General features: G+C 43.8%; 1 protein-coding gene across 9 annotated transcripts in view; it reads left to right on the forward strand.

Annotated features, from left to right (window-relative positions):
- The first annotated feature begins 13963 nt into the window (after window positions 1-13963).
- The window catches only part of HP1BP3 (heterochromatin protein 1 binding protein 3), a 39075-nt gene continuing 36774 nt past the window's right edge, over window positions 13964-16264 (forward strand). For 2 of the 9 annotated variants that reach the window (XM_019461633.2, XM_019461634.2), the window contains exons 1-2: window positions 13968-14101; window positions 15135-15268. The gene's annotated coding sequence lies outside the window, so the exon portion shown is untranslated. Of the gene's footprint in view, window positions 14111-14131; window positions 14661-15134; window positions 15269-16264 lie in introns of those variants that run through there. The other 7 variants (XM_053898886.1, XM_053898888.1, XM_053898889.1 and 4 more) reach the window with 6 other exon arrangements.

The raw sequence follows: 16264 nt of genomic DNA on the forward strand, positions 1-16264 counted from the left end.
CTTTGTATTTTGTATCTGAATAACCAAAGAGTTCTTCTGGCTTCCATCTCCGAAGAAATATCCACATTAAGAGACTTGGCAAGACTTGAGAAGCACAAAAACAAAATTTTCCATAGCAATAAAATGTTTTTCTTCAGAGTGTAGTTGAACACAATACAGGATCCTGCTACATGAGCCCACAGGCCCTGTCCTATAGTGGTGGAAAGCTATTCTAGAAAAACTAAGTCCTGGAAATCTTGTGACAAACATGTGACAGCATCTGTCATTTAAAAAATGGGGCCTGAAAAGTTGTTTCAGAGTCTGGCTGTGGGTTCTGCCTGGGATCTCTCAGCTGGAAGAAGTAACCTGATTCTATGATACACTGAATTTTAACAGCTGCCAGAATGAAAATGCAGAGGATTCTGATCCAGGAGTCCCCTGAGAGATGTAGGTTTTTAGGTGTTGGCAGCACTCACAAGGGGATGCAGGGGGTAGTTTGGAGAAAGCAGGGTGGTGGCCGCCTCTTGGAAATCAGTGACTGATATTTGCAGGGCTCTGGCCTTCAGGTCATAGTGAGGGCCTATTCATCAATATTTTATTTATTTTTTTTTTTTAAATTATTTTAGAGAGCGTATTTGTGCAAGTGGGGGAGAGGGGCGGGGGGAGAGAGACAGAGAGAGAGAGAGACAGAGAGAGAGAGAGAGAATCTCAAGCATGCTGAGTGTGGAGCCCTATGTGGGGCTCGATCCCACGACCCTGAGATCCTGACCTGAGCTCAAATTGAGTCAGACGCTCAACTGACTCAGCCCCCAGGGGCTTCCTCCCTTTTTAAATCTATTTGTATTTTTCAATTTTTTATCATCGGTATTTTAGATGTGGACAAGTTTCAGGAATGGAGGAAAGATAATACTATTTTTGAAAAAAAATTCAAGCGTTGAAAATGTTTTGTATAATAACAACTGATGTTTGAAGTCTCACCTATAACATGAAGTGTGATGAAGACTGAAGAGGCTACAGAATGACCTTTGGGTATCTTACTGCTTTACACACAGAATTTTACATAGGGGTAGAAGGGTTATTAGCTGATGGTAAAATATGAACAAAGTGGGATTAATTGATCCCTGCTAACATCAACTGAACTGCCAAGTATCATCATGATTCTGACCCTCTTCCAGGTCTTCTTACTGGAAAGCAGCATTTCATGGTTTTTGGTTTGAAAGGTGACGTGGCCAGCAATGACCTGCTTTCACTCCTTCAAGTCACAAAAACTCTTTTACCCATTTTAACTCTGAGAACAGGTTCATTAATTTAGGTTTAGTTCATTAGTTCAGGTGTTTTATGCCTGCCAGCAAAAGAACATGATGTTAGTTTTCAAAAAAAACTCATTTTAGACTCTCCCGTAGATGAACAAGCCAGTTCACAGCTGCATCATGAACTTGGCTCATTCAACAAATATTTCCTGAGCACCTACTGTGTGCTAAGTGCAGAGGATTCAACAGTAAATAAAACCGTCTCTGCTCTCAGGAGCTCATATTCTTCATGAAGAAAGAGAACTAGAGGGGTGCCTGGGTGGCTCAGTAGGTTAAGCGTCCAACTTCGGCTCAGGTCATGATCTCACGGTTCGTGGGTTTGAGCCCCGCGTCAAGCACTATGCTGACAGCTCGGAGCCTGGAGCCTGCTTTGGATTCTGTGTCTCCTCTTTCTGTTCCTCTCCTGCTCACACTCTTTCTCTCTCTCTCTCAAAAATAAACATTTAAAAAAGAGAGCTTGAGGTTTATACATGCTACATAAACATCCTATTCTACTAAGAAATGTCTACCCCTCATTACCCTGACAGACCTTTGATTAGTTTTGTCTTATTTTCATATTTCAAAATTCATTCTAGATGAGTTCTGAATTAAATTCAAAAAAATTTTATCTGTTCTAGAGCCACTCTCCAAGGTGTCATTATTCTGGGGGTTTTGACTTATCTTTTTGTTTCAAATGGCTCCATTCATATCAAAAGGAGTCTAAGGTAGAAGATATATAGCCTTAGGCTCTTGGGTCTAATTCTGTGTTTCCATTACTCAGATTTTGTTCTCTTAAAAAAAAAATGTGTAGGGATTCATATTTTCAATTCTGACCGTTCCTTGGCACTCATGAACTCCTATATTCCATTTTGTGGAGAGAAACATTCTGCATTCCTTTTTTTTTTTTTTTTTTTTTTTTTTGCTTTCTTTGTGTTGCTTTTTCTTATTGAGACATAATTCACATAACTACAAATTCACCCTTTTAGAGTGTAACGTTTCGTGGTTTTATTCTATCCACGGTTGTGCAACCATCACCATTATCTAGTTTCAGAGCATTTTCATCACGCCAAAAAGAAATCCCATAACCTTTAGCGGTCTCTCCTCATTTTCTACTCTCCCTCAGCCTTTGGGAACCACTAATCTACTTTTTGTTTCTGTGGATTTGCCTATTCTGGACATTTCATGTAACTGAAATCCTGCATTTCGTTGCTTTTTGTTTTGCCCTCCAATCCAACATTCAGCAAATGACCAAACCTCGCAGGTGTTTGCAGTGTCAGGGACCTGAGTGCAGGAGTGAGACCCAGATTTTTCCCTGCCTTTTGATTTAACTTTCTGTTCACTGTCACTCATTTTTGTATAATCAGCAGTATGTTTACAACCATCAGCTAATTCTGAATAAGGTCGTGAGAATTAACTTTTGTCACCTTGTGGACTTGATGTATATGACCTCAGATGCTTGACATCCTAGCTCTGGCAACCAAGGGTCTGGTCTTCTTACCTTCTCATTTAGTCCTGCTTGAGTAGGTTTCTTGGGATTGAAGTTCCCGGGTGAAATAAAGGTGACTACAGTGTATGCTATAAAAGTTAAGATGTCACTTGACTTGAAATCTGAGGTTTTATGTGTCTTCTTCAATTGAGGCCCGTTTGCCTTAAATACCGTGTGACTATGAAACGGCTTGATGCGGTTTGCTTGTCAAGAGGACAAAATTGCTCAGTAAGGAATAAAAATGCCTTGAGACAGAACCTCTACCACCGGTTAATCCTAATTCATTAGTTTTACAGGAGATCACCTTCAGTCATCGTTAAGAGTCAAGAAGTTGAGTGATAGGTCTCCATATCCGCTAGTAGTTTCGAGAGAGAGAGACATGTGCCACCAGCTTCAAATTCAACATCTATCCCTCAGAGGGAAAAATGATAATCTATTGATGTTGGGACTACAAAAAAAGAAAAAATACATTGTTTTATATTACCAAATCATGAAATGATTTACATATCAAAGAAATAAGCTACAGAGAGTCATATGCCAGTTGTTTTAAGTAAATGTTTTATTTTGAAATAATTTTAGACTTAACGGAAAAGTTTCAAATTTATACAGAGTGTTCCATATACCCCTCACTCAGTTCCCCCAATTATTATTAGCATGTTGTGCGACGTGTCAAAACCAAGAAACCAGCATTGCTATTAACTAAATGTATGTTTGTTTGTTTGTTTCAAAGAAAGCTTTATGCCCAACATGGGGCTTGAATTCACAACCCAGAGATCAAGAGTTTCATGCTCTCCCAGGGTGCCCCAAACTCCAGACTTTGAGTTTTCTTAATGTCCTTTTTACTCTAGCCCATGATGCAATCCAGGATACCACATTGCATTCATTCCTCATGTACTCTTAGTGTCCTCTAGCCTTTGACAGTTTTTTAATCTTTCCTTTTTTGTCCTGACCTTCACAGTTCTGAGAAGTACTAGTGAGGTATTTTGCAGAATGCCCTTCAGTTTGGTTTTGTCTAGTGTGTTTCTCACAATTAAACTAAGAGTTATGGGTTTGGGGCCAAAATACCATATAAGTGAAGTGCCCTTCTCATCATACCAGGGTACATGATATCCATGACATAATTGGTGATGTTTAACCTTGACTACATGATTAAGGTGGTGAAGTTTCCTTTTCTCCCCTTCCTATTCTTGTCTATTTGGAAGATAATTCACTAAGTCAGTCCAGCCCACAATGCAGGGGTGGGGGGAGGTAGGAGGAGGGAATTATGCTCCACTCTTTCTTGGAGTGGGGAGTATCTACTTAAATTACTTGAAATCCTCCTGCAAGGAAGATTTGTCTATTCATTTCTCTATTCAGTAGTGTGTGTGTGTGTGTGTGTGTGTGTGTGTGTACATGTGTGTGTGTACATATATCACTATAGACTCATGTATGTTTATACTTGAGTTGTAACCCAAAAGCACATGATTTTGTTGCCCCGATTGTACCAGCTTTGGCCTTGAAAGCTCTTTCAGGTTTGTTCCTATATCCCTATGACATTCCCTCAAACTTCTGTTTTTAGAGCACTTACTTTGTGACACTATAAGATGCTATGGGCATATCTTGTATTTTCCCTGACCTAGGCTTAGAAACAGCCATTTCTTCAAGGAGACTTGGTTTCCTTTAGGAAAGTGGTATTTAGAAACAAAGATCTGGCCACTGGGTGAGCTCATTACTCCTGGCGTATGTCTTCATCTAGGTCTGCCACCTAAATTCCTTTTTTTACTGAAGATCTTGCCAGGTGAGTAAGCCACTTTCACAGGGACACTATGACTTTTAGAAAATATTGTGGGTTTTTTTTATATAACTCTGGTTTCCAAAAGACTCAGTGTATGGGTATTCCAATCATTCTTTTGCTCATTCTGCATAAGAAGAAAAAGATTGGAACGATCCCCTTTTTTTTCTTTCCCCATTATAGCTATTTGTTTTAGCTTGCCCTTAGCTACCAAGCAATATTCAGTTTACTAAGGTGCCATACAGTGCACCATTAAGATGCCACCTGGATTAACTAACTAGTTAAATAATGGAAATTATTAAATAACCAGATATAACTGACTATAGAAGTACTGCATATCAACGCTTGTGAGATGCTGCAGAGCAAATAGTATCTTGAGGTAAATGTAAAGTCTCAAAAGCATTTATTAGGACACATCAAAGAGTTAAACTGAGCCATCAGAGGAACCGCCTGGGGAAAAGAAATGTTAGCAAGCGGCTATCAGGAGTTCCTACAGGAAGAAGTTGTATGCTGTAGTAGGGAAGAGGTCTTGACTGGGATTGGGAGATTTATGGTCTAATGCTGATGCTGTTTTAGTCATTTGTCCACTCGAACTCATAGGGACTTCCCTATCCTCCCTAGAAAGGGTTCATTCGTGCCAACCATGTGAGTACATCCAGAATCACTTACACTGTTTACCAAGTTTAACAAAGAAGTTAGTCTTGATAATAGGATATTAGTCTTTTAAATGAAATTAAGAATATCAATATTTTCTAAACAAATCATCATCCCGCAGTTGAACTTGTGCTGCCAGTAATTTCCTTTCTGATTCTTCTGACTTATTTACCTCTTGATAAGTCTAGGTCTTCTGGCCTGAAGTCCTAGGAAACTGCCTTTGCCAAAGCTCAAATAGCTGTCCTGCCGTAACTGCTTCCTAGAACATAGAAGAATGGTGCTCAGCATGGCTGCATGTTGAATTCACCTGAAGAGTTTTTAAAAATACAAATCCTGAGACCTCACCCCACACCACTTATTTCAGAATCTCCAAGGATAAGACGGCATCTTTTTTTTTTTTTTTTTTTTTTTTTTTTAAACGTTCCCTCAGTGATCCTAGTATGAGGCAGGATTGAGACCACTGTGGAAAGATTTACCCGGTTTACCTAGCAGCATAGAGACCAATATATATTTTTAGATACTTAAAAATTATTTTTAACTGCAGGTGTTGGGCACACAAATATAAATGGCACATGTTCTGAGAACATAGTTTTATGAGAGCATATAATGAGGACTCTCTGTAAACAGAGATTTGAGAATGCTTCCCACAGGAAGAGAATTTTAAACAAATCTAAAGAATTAAGTAAGAGGTGGTCAAGTAGGGATCGTGAGTGCAAAGACGGGCAGGGGGGTGCATGGTATATTTGATGAACAAAGAGCGGCAGAATATAGGGACAGTTCATTTGCACGTGCAAACATGGAATTTAAACATGCCCTATCACAAATTAATCCAGACAAATCCCTTCTAGACAAACGGGTGAAAAGAACTTTTTGAAACTTGCGGTCTACTCTCAATTTAGTAGAATTCACTAGAGACCAACTTCAGTTGGTACTTGTTACAAAAAAAAAAAGTTCTCAAGGAAAGGAATCATTTCCAACCCCCAGATTGAGCCACACCCTGGATGTGAGTAATTCCACGGTGTTTGCAGTGAACAGTTACATTTCCCAGATGAGAGTCCTGCAAAGTAGGGGCCACAGAATAACAGCATTCAGGAGCCCTTATGAGCTCATTAGAAAGGCAGATTCAGGGGCACCTGGGTGGCTCAGTTGATTAAGCATCCAACCTCAGCTCGTGGGTTCAAGCCCCGCGTCGGGCTCTGTGCTGCCAGCTCAGACCCTGGAGCCTGCTTTGGATTCTGTGTCTCCTTCTCTCTCTGCCCCTCCTCTGCTCATGCTCTCTCAAAAAAAAAAGTAAACTTTTTTTTTTTTTTTTTAATGAAGATTCAGAGGTGCCTGGTTGGCTCAGAGGCTTATGGGACTCTTGATCTCCGGGTTGTGAGTTGGAGCCCCATGCTGGGTGTTGAGATTGCTTAAATAAATAAGCTTAAGAAAACAACTGCAGATTCATGGACTCCACCCTACTAAGTCAGAACTGATTAAGTGGAAAGAGCCCAAGAAACTAACTCTTCAGCTGATTCTTAGGCACACTGAAGTTTGAGAACCACTGCCTAGGGGTACTTCACATCCCTGTCAGTTTAGAAAGCTCTTCACCAAAAGCTAACTAAAAACAAGCACTTCTTAAAACATTTAGACTTTTATTTGTTCATTTGAAATACAAAAACAATTAGCCCTTCTTACATCACAGTATCAATGAGCTAATACATGCTACAACACTTGGAAAGCTGTAATTCGTTACGCATTACAGAGTATCCTCTAATTCAATCCCTTCACCAGCCTTATGACATATATGAGGCGGTACAGCTTCCTTTCAACAGGTAGGGAACTAAGTGTCGCGGAAGTCAGGTACCTAGCAAGTCAGGACTGAGGTTTTGCACTTGGTTTTCCGGGAGGCAGTTACTTCCAAAAAATATGCTTGCTCTTCACCAGAAGGCTTTACTCCACACTGGGGAAAGATGGTATAGTGGATGTGCTCTGGAGCATTGGAATTGAAAGAATAGGGGTTTTAATACAACTCTGCCTGAGTTGTTTAAACTTTATTCATTTGTAAAATAAGGATCACACTATCCACCTCATAGGGTTGTTGAGAGGATTAACAAAAAGATAAATCAGAATTCCAGCATTCTGCATGGAATACCTCTGGCATGTCTGCCTGTTTTCTACCACATTCTGTAACTTTAGTGGTATTCACCCTCATATAATTAAACTGTACTATCTTCAGAACAATAGGAGATTGTGGTTCATCTATCCGCGTTTCTTTCAATACTCTTTGTACAGTTCAGATTTTTTTCATTGTTTTGTTTTCCTTAGCATACACTATGAAGTCTCATAAGAGGATAAGCAGAGGCTTATCCATCCTCTGCTAACAAACCTGAGGAGTAAAAGCTGCTTTTCCTGGGATTTTATAAGGCATTGTAACAAGGACTAATGGTTAGTGTCCTTTGCAAGTTATACATTGCCCTACCTAGAATGAAAGGAAAACTTGACTAGTTTCTGCTACCCAACCACAATAAACTAAAAATACCGGGTACTTAAAAGTGCATACCCTGGGGCGCCTGGGTGGCTCAGTCGGTTAAGCGGCCGTGGCTCAGGTCATGATCTCGCGGTCGGTGAGTTCGAGCCTCGCGTCGGGCTCTGTGCTGACAGCTCAGAGCCTGGAGCCTGTTTCAGATTCTGTGTCTCCCTCTCTCTGACCCTTCCCTGTTCATGCTCTGTCTCTCCCCGTCTCAAAAATAAATGAAACGTTAAAAAAATAAAAATTTTAAAAAAAAGTGCATACACTGCCACATCCAATTCTGGCCATGTTCCTAATGTAGGAGATGCTACCTACTTTGGATACAGACACAACTATACCAAACAGGCTTGCCCATTGATTAGATATGTATTCAGTTTTTTCTTAAGTATCATAGACTCAACCAAGTAGAATGTAAGCAGAAACGCAAAGTTATGTTAAGTTTGAATATCATCATGTAGGGCCTTTTGGGTCAAAATGTTTTATCTGTTGGAAAGAGCAGGGGCATCACTGATAAATCAGAATAGGAGTCTTAAAAGTTGAACTTACAACCTTGAGTCTTGATACGTATGGTTCTCAAGAACTATGGTACTCTTTCCAAACTTTGGGTTGAAACTTTTACAGACTTGCTGCAAGTACTTTAAGAGTACTTGGGGCGCCCGGGTGGCTCAGTCGGTTGAGCGTCCGACTTCAGCTCAGGTCATGATCTCATGGTTTGTGGGTTCGAGCCCCGCGTCGGGCTGTGTTCTGACAGCTCAGAGCCTGGAGCCTGTTTCAGATTCTGTGTCTCCCTCTCTCTGACCCTCCCCCGTTCATGCTCTGTTTCTCTCTGTCTCAAAAATAAATTAATTAATTTTAAAAAGTTAAAAAAAAAAGAATACTTAAAGCTAATATTTTTTGTTTTCCCCCTTTTTTAAGAAGATCCCATTCCCTTATTGCCATGCAGTTGCACTGTGTTTTATAAAAGGGAAGGATCCTTTCTATTGCCATCTTTTTGGAACTTCATTTTTTTTTTTAAACAAATGGATCCAACTTAATTCTGAAATTTAAAAAATTCTGTTTTTGATTCATGTTTTCCTTTCAATTACTGGGTTTTACTGGGGAAAAAAAAAATCTTCCCATTTAAAGAAACGTTCTCAGGGTCACCTGGCTGGCTCAGTTGGTAGAGCATGTGACTCTTGAGTTCGATCAAGCCCCATGTTGGGCATAGAGCTTATTAAAAAACAACAAAAAAAAAGAAACTTTCTCAAACTACCCCATAATCACAAAGAAAAGATATCTTATGGTAACAAAGTTTCGCTGGAACTTTCCTGGCTTAAAAACTGAAAATTCTGGGGCGCCTGGATGGCTCAGTCGATTGAGCATCCGACTCTTGATTTGGGCTCAGGTCATGGTCCCAGGATCATGGGGTCGAGCCCCACACTGGGCTCCCCACTGAGCGTGGAGCCTGCAAAAATAAATGAATAAATAAAAGAACCTGAGGGGCGCCTGGGTGGCGCAGTCGGTTAAGCGTCCGACTTCAGCCAGGTCACGATCTCGCGGTCCGTGAGTTCGAGCCCCGCATCAGGCTCTGGGCTGATGGCTCGGAGCCTGGAGCCTGTTTCCGATTCTGTGTCTCCCTCTCTCTCTGCCCCTCCCCCGTTCATGCTCTGTCTCTCTCTGTCCCAAAAATAAATAAAAAATGTTGAAAAAAAAATTAAAAAAAAAAAAAAAAAAAAGAACCTGAAAATCCTGCCTTCCACTAACCCTCAACCACCCCCTATTATTAGGTGAACCAGTACAGTTGGTCACCACTGGTGTCACTGATCTGACCCTTAGCTATCTCTGGCTACCATCACAGGCCTGGTTGCCTTGCAGGCACCTTAACTCCAAGTAAGTTAAAGCCACAAAGGAGTGGAGGGAGAAGCATAGTACTCTTGACTTCAGATTATACAGTCAAAACAAAATTGGATATGTTTTGTTTTGTAGTAAGTCTGGCAAATGGAGTGTCTTTAGTCCGTCTTAAATGCAGTTGTATTACCTCTGGTTTTTAAAAGATGAGAAGACAGTTCAACACATAACAATTTCCAGAACCTGACATGAAAACAAGCTTGAAAGTAAATCTTGTTTTCCTTAGAGATGGTAGGACTAAGTACCTTCCTTACCCTGGTTCTAGATTCTATTCCCCACTGAAGGATTCCTGTAAAAACATACCCATATGTCTTTGTTGCTTTAAGGACAGAATTGTAACTCCATCCAATATGTCAGATACTTCAAACTAAAGGATAACTTGTTTAAAAGCCTTATCCTCAAAATAGTAAACTCAACACAGTTTTCAGACCCCCTCAAGTAGCTAGAAATGTTGACTCCAGTTGAACAAAGGGCAAATGACATCTAGCATTTCTCAAACTTAATGATGAAATCAATGGTTGGCGACCAGCATTTAAAAAAATAATAACTAGAACATGTGAGGGTAAATGTTATTTTCTAAACCTATTTGGTTTATTTATAACTGGTTCATGATCTTTTATCCAAAACCACCGGCACCAGACATGTTTTAAATTCAGAATTTCTCTGAGTTTAGAAAAAAGCTTTACAGTTCAATGACTACTAGGCTGAATAAAATTACTGCCACCAGTGAGGAAAGGAAAGTGCAACATTTGCAGAGGAGGATCCAGGGTGATTGTTTATCTCTAAACCAGGGTCATGGCCTCAGGTAACCGCAAACAATAAGAAAACCATGGTGAGGGAGTTGGAAGAATTATAGGAAATCTTTTCATCAACCTCCATTTTTTGCCTACTCGTGCAAATTGTTAATTCTCTTGCCATCTCTTTCCAAGCTGCAACTAAATTGAGAGCCATTTCCAGAAAGTCTTTCTGGCTGGAAACCAGAAAAGTCAAGTGACTCCCAAACCTGCCTGGACCATACATTGTTAAGGGATCCAAGCACTAGCCTAGCTGTTGGTTACTTTTGCAAGAAATTGTAGTTCCTCAGCCTTGATTTGTGGGAAGAACAGAGATCAGCCTTGCTGGGAACAGAAACCTCTCCCCACCAGGCAATAAAGAATTATTCCTTATTAACACAAGTTGGAATATGAGTAAAATAGGTAGATGGAACTTTCAATGTTCACTCCCATGACTGTAATATCTTAGCTCTGTCCTGGGCCACTCCTGACATCTGCAATTGCTTCAACTTCCTCTCCCCTTATGCCCAAATCTCCAGAGCCGCACATTTTGCTTTTTTATATAAAACAAGACATTTTAGCCTAACAGACTTAAGTATCACTTAGCTTAAAATTTGAGGGACAGCAAAGAAACTATCTATTGCACTGACCACAGACTGTCTGCAAATCTTGGTGTATGCTAAAGTTTCAAAGGGAATTGGCTTCTGAAAAAGTGGATGTTTTGTTGGAAACTAGAGATGATACAGTTGCATTGTGGGGATGTAGCACTTGCTTTTCTAGTTCACAAAACCCTATGTTTCTGAGATTCTCAAGTCATTCCTGTAACCTAGGTGTCCCTGGGCATAATTGTTAAGTCATCACAGACTGCAGCACATTTATTACTTCTCTCTGCTAGAAATTCCTCTTCTAATCAAGCTCTCAGAGCTCTTACTCTTCTGATCCCTGACTGTGGAAGGGAAAGCTTTAGATTTTCAAGTTTAGAGATGAAAAACAGTGAGTTCTCTATCAGTTTGAGGCTTGTATGTTAGCTCTCCTTGGTATTAGCCCTTTACAAGTGCTAGAGAAGAGAGTGAAGCTTTAGCCAAAGGAATGAATCTCTGAATGGTGGAACTTCGGTGCAAGAGATGACTGTGAGTCCGGTGGGGGGGGAGGGGAGGGTTCCAATGTTCTGACAGTAACCTCCATACACCCTGTAGGAGCTGACCTGCCCCTAAACTCCCTAAGGTGTGTGTTTCTTCTAGTGCAAGCCAAACAGCCTTAACAGCTTAAGTAAATAGTAAAAAATTCATCACATAACTCTGCTTAACAAACACAACTGCGGGGCACTTGGGTGGCTCAGTTGGTTGAGCTTCTGACTTAGGTTCAGGTCATGAGCTCATGGTTCATGAGTTTAAGCCCCGTATCAGGCTCGCTGCTGTCAGTGCGGGGTCAGGTTCAGATCCTCCGTCTCCCTCTCTCTCTGCCCCTCCCCTGCTCACACTTGCTCATGCTCTCTCAAAAATAAATCTTAAAAAAAAACAAAAAACAAAAAACACCACCCTGAATACTGTTTTTACTAGTATAGCTCAAAGAAAGCCAAGTGAGGGGCGCCTGGGTGGCTCAGTCAGTTAGGCATCCGGCTTCGGCTCAGGTCACGATCTCCCGGTCCATGAGTTCCAGCCCCGCGTCGGGCTCTGTGCTGACAGCTCAGAGCCTGGAGCCTGTTTCCGATTCTGTGTCTCCCTCTCTCTCTGCCCCTCCCCTGTTCATGCTCTGTCTCTCTCTGTCTCAAAAATAAATAAACGTTAAAAGAAAGGCAAGTGAGATAAGCTATAAAACCATACCCCCATCGAGTCTTAACTCAGATGCAGCTAAGTATAAAAACCAAAACTAGCCAGATGTTACATTTAGCAGATGTAAAATGCCTAAACTGATATACATGTACAGTAAACAATTTAAAGTCCCTTTGTAAGTCGAAAACTTAAAACTTCAGACTTCAGCAAGAGGTAGCCCTAGTGCATGGTTTGTGTGTCACCCTTGAGGAAGACTTTTGAGGTTTTCCCTCCTTGGATATACATGTTGTAAACAACAGAATAAGGAGTGTGTTGGGGGGTGTGGGGGGGGTGTTTTAAGCAAAAATCTGTGGAGGAGGAGAAACCTAGTACCTAGTTTGCTCTTAATTGGGTCCGCTTCTCGCATGAGATAGGGCTAAAGACAGTTTAAGGGAAAAGAACAAAGGTAAGATGTTTTATGAACACCTAGAAATAGAATAGCGTCTTTAAAGGGGGAGACAAAGGATAGGAATGTTGATAAGAACAGAGGAATTGAGGGGCGCCTGGATGGCGCAGTCGGTTAAGCGTCCGACTTCAGCCAGGTCACGATCTCGCAGTCCGTGAGTTCGAGCCCCGCGTCAGGCTCTGGGCTGATGGCTCGGAGCCTGGAGCCTGTTTCCGATTCTGTGTCTCCCTCTCTCTCTGCCCCTCCCCCGTTCATGGTCTGTCTCTCTCTGTCCCAAAAATAAATAAAAAACGTTGAAAAAAAAAATTTAAAAAAAGAACAGAGGAATTGAGCAGGACAAAGGGATGGCACAACTGAAACCCCTTGTGAACAGGTTGAATGCAACAACAGAGCACTGGTAGTACCATTAGTAAGGAGTCTATGATGGTGGCTGTTCAATTTGATACAGCTCATTTTGCAACGGATGGAGTGAGTGTGGATGGCTACCACTGGGAAAGCTGGTAGATAGTTAAAATGCTGATTACACAGCCTGAGCACTGGGCTAGCGTACTTAAATGGTTTCATAATAAATTTTTAGAATGATTAGCATTTGAGTATTGGCCACATTGCTGTGAGCCTCGGGGTAATTTTAGTGTTTATTATTTCCCTATATTCGTTACCCGCCCCACCTCTACCCCACCACAAAACACCGCCTTTAAATACATCGACTTTGAAAAGTTACATTTTCAACAGTATGTACATTGCCTAAGTACGCTGATACCCGAGCAATATGACAATTCAAGGGAATTCCCTCTTTTCTGATCCCAGGGTTTACTTTTTGAGAACTCTTCTTTCCTATGTATGTAGAGGCCAAGGAAGACCGATTCGCAGATTAGAAAAGCAACTTTTCCAGTTCTTTTCCTGAGTCACTACTCAGCCCTGTAATGTCTGCATACTTAATAGGAACGAATGTGAGGTACCGGATTTTCCGCTATCCGGTTGTCCACTGCTGTCCACGGTCTTCAGAGAAGGGTAGTTCTCGCGCTGTGGCTAAAGTGACAGCGGGAGAAGCCAACCCGACTAAAGGTACACGGATCTCCAAGGAGGAGACCCGCTAAAGACCAGGGACCGAACCAGAGAGTAGCGAAAGGGCAGGCAGTGAAAAGAGTGCTCTTCCGAGGAAAACGAAAGCGAACCCAAGCTAACGGGAGCCACCAGGCAGTGCCCGGCGGAAGCGTGGGCGGACACACAGCACCCTCCCCGGCGTCCTCCCGTCGCGGAGCGCCCTCTCGCGTTCTCGCGCGCCCGGCCAGGGAGGCACGCCGCGCGCACTCCCTCAGCTCCCGTGGGCTGGGGGCGCGGGCGCGCGCGGGGGCGGGGCCGGCGCGGGAGTGCGCGTGCGCGTGCGCGCGCGGGGCCGCGGGCAGGGGGGCGGGGCGGCAGAGCTCGGCGGCTGGGCCTGGAGGACAGCGGCGGCGGAGACGAGGAGCGGCAGCGGGAGCGGCGCCGAGAGGCCGTGCTGAACGCAGGCGCCAGGAAGGGGGGAGCGCAGAGGTAACGCAGGTCGGAACAGGCGGGCGGGGAGTGGACGCGGGCTCGATGGACCCCGAAGGCGAGTGGTCGAGGCCGCTCGCCCGGGGCGCCGACGCCGCTCCCAGAGTGGAGGGGGCGGGGCGCTCGGGTCCCCGGAGGTGGCGCTTTTTGTCTGCCTCTCCCGGCCGCTCCGCCCTCCCTGCCCTCTCCCCTCTCCCCTGCGACCTAGCCCCCTGCCCCTCTCGTTGACGCCTCCTCCGGGGCCCACTGGCGCGCGCGCTCCCGCCCTTGTTTTGTTTGGACTAGGGGGGAGGAGGGGTAGCTCTTCCCAGGTCCAGGGCCCTGCGTCCCAGCGCGCCTGCGCCAGCGTCCTCCCGCTGCGCTCCGATTGGCTGAGGCCTTGCGCATGCTCCCGAGGCGGACCTCGCCGTCGTCCCCGCCTTCCCGTCTCCCCCTCCCCCCCCATTCCCTCAGCGTTTTTCGGAGCGGGTTCGAAAGATGCCGGCGGCGGTGACTGGCTGCGGCGGGCCCGCCCCCCGGCTTCTCCGCCCCCGCCGCCGCCATTACGGAGCTCCCAGTGGTGAGTGCGCGGAGCGCTGGTGCTCGCGGTCCGCCGATTCTAGCGTCGCGGGGGTGGCCCCTGCCCCTGGCGTGGCGTTGGCCTCGGCCGCGTGCATCTTCGAGCGCGAGCCCCGCGTTTCTAGCCGCCGGCCGCGCGTAGCCCGCGCCGCAGCTCCTGGGTGTCCGCCGCCGCTGAGCCCTCCCGTCCTCTGCCGCGCTGCCTTCATCTTGGTCCCTCGCTCCCCCCGCCTCTGCTCGGGCCCCGCACCGGCCGCTCCCTGCCTCTTTGTCTCGGCTGCGCTGTTCTCCGTGTTCCTCTCGGCGGTCTGGGCGGGCGTTTCCGTGCTGCTGCTGCTGCTGCTGCTGCTGCTGCGACGCGGGCCTGAGCTTTCGTTTTCCCGTCTGGCATTCCCAGAGCTTGTTACTCGCCGCACCTTAGACGGTGTGGTTTTCGTTAATAAAGTCAAACTCGTGAATATGAGCGTTTGTCCAGAGGTGGAGGCAGGAGTGCTGAAGTGAGAGCCTCAGATCGGAATTTTGATACCGACTTGCCACTGTCTGTGACCGAGGACGAGTCACTTAACCCTTTGGGGGGAGTATTCTCTCCTGCACAGAGGACTGGACAAGGTGAACTTAACTGCCCCTTCAGCGTACAAATTACGTTTATTATTGTTCCTGACTTTACATTACATTGAAAAGTGAGAATACAATTAGAAGTATCTCTAGGAATTCGCTTGGGACTTGATGGACAAGCTGTCGTGTCTTAAGAGTGAAATTAGACGTGACTGGTTTTACTTTGGAAGATGCTTTTAATTTTGTTTAATTTGGCATGGGCATAAAGCCACTGTGAGCTCTTTCAAGTTTTTATTGCTCCTCTAAAAAGTTTAGTTTAACGTGTTTCAACGTAGGAGTAACATTTTAAAGGTTTTTTATTATTTTTGATTTGGCTTCGTTTTTAAGCTTACTTGGACGATTGAGGGCAGAAAGTTGGAGGAAGTATCCTAAACTGTTCATAGATGAAAATCTTCAGTGTTAAGGCGTTTAGGTTGTGATTATCTTTCAAGGTGGGTCCTGTAGTGGCCATAGCTTCTGTGCCCAAGACAGATTTGTTAGGTACATAACAGATTTATTGAAATGTGAAAGTGGGAAAAAAAAAAGTTGTCAGTTAATTACCAGCATGCTTCTTGTGACATTACTGTAGTCTGAGGACAGTTAAAGACTTTAGACTGGGAACAGTTTAATATATTCTGTGCAAAGCTAGTGATTTTATAACATAATATATTGCACACATTTTTTGGTAAAACATGAAATAATACTACTTTCCCTAAAATGCATATTTTCATTTTAAGATTATTATTTTGAGAGAGCGCACACACAATCTTCAGCGGAGGGCTGGGGGCGGATAGAGGCAGAGAGAGAAAATTCCCAAGCAGGCTCCCCATGTCAGCTGAAATCCAGAGTAGGACGCGTAACTAACTGAGCCACCCAGGTACTCCAAAAAGCATATTTTCAAGGATGTCGATAAACTGAGATACAATAAGTTCCTACTTATTTTTCTATTGCTTTCTCTTTTTTTCAATTTTTTTTTTGAGAGGGAAGTGCTTGCACAAGTGGGGGAGGGGC

The sequence above is a fragment of the Panthera pardus genome, unplaced genomic scaffold, assembly GCF_024362965.1.
Source record: "Panthera pardus isolate Hobbes unplaced genomic scaffold, ASM2436296v1 HiC_scaffold_11, whole genome shotgun sequence".
In the NCBI taxonomy this organism is placed as follows: domain Eukaryota; kingdom Metazoa; phylum Chordata; class Mammalia; order Carnivora; family Felidae; genus Panthera; species Panthera pardus.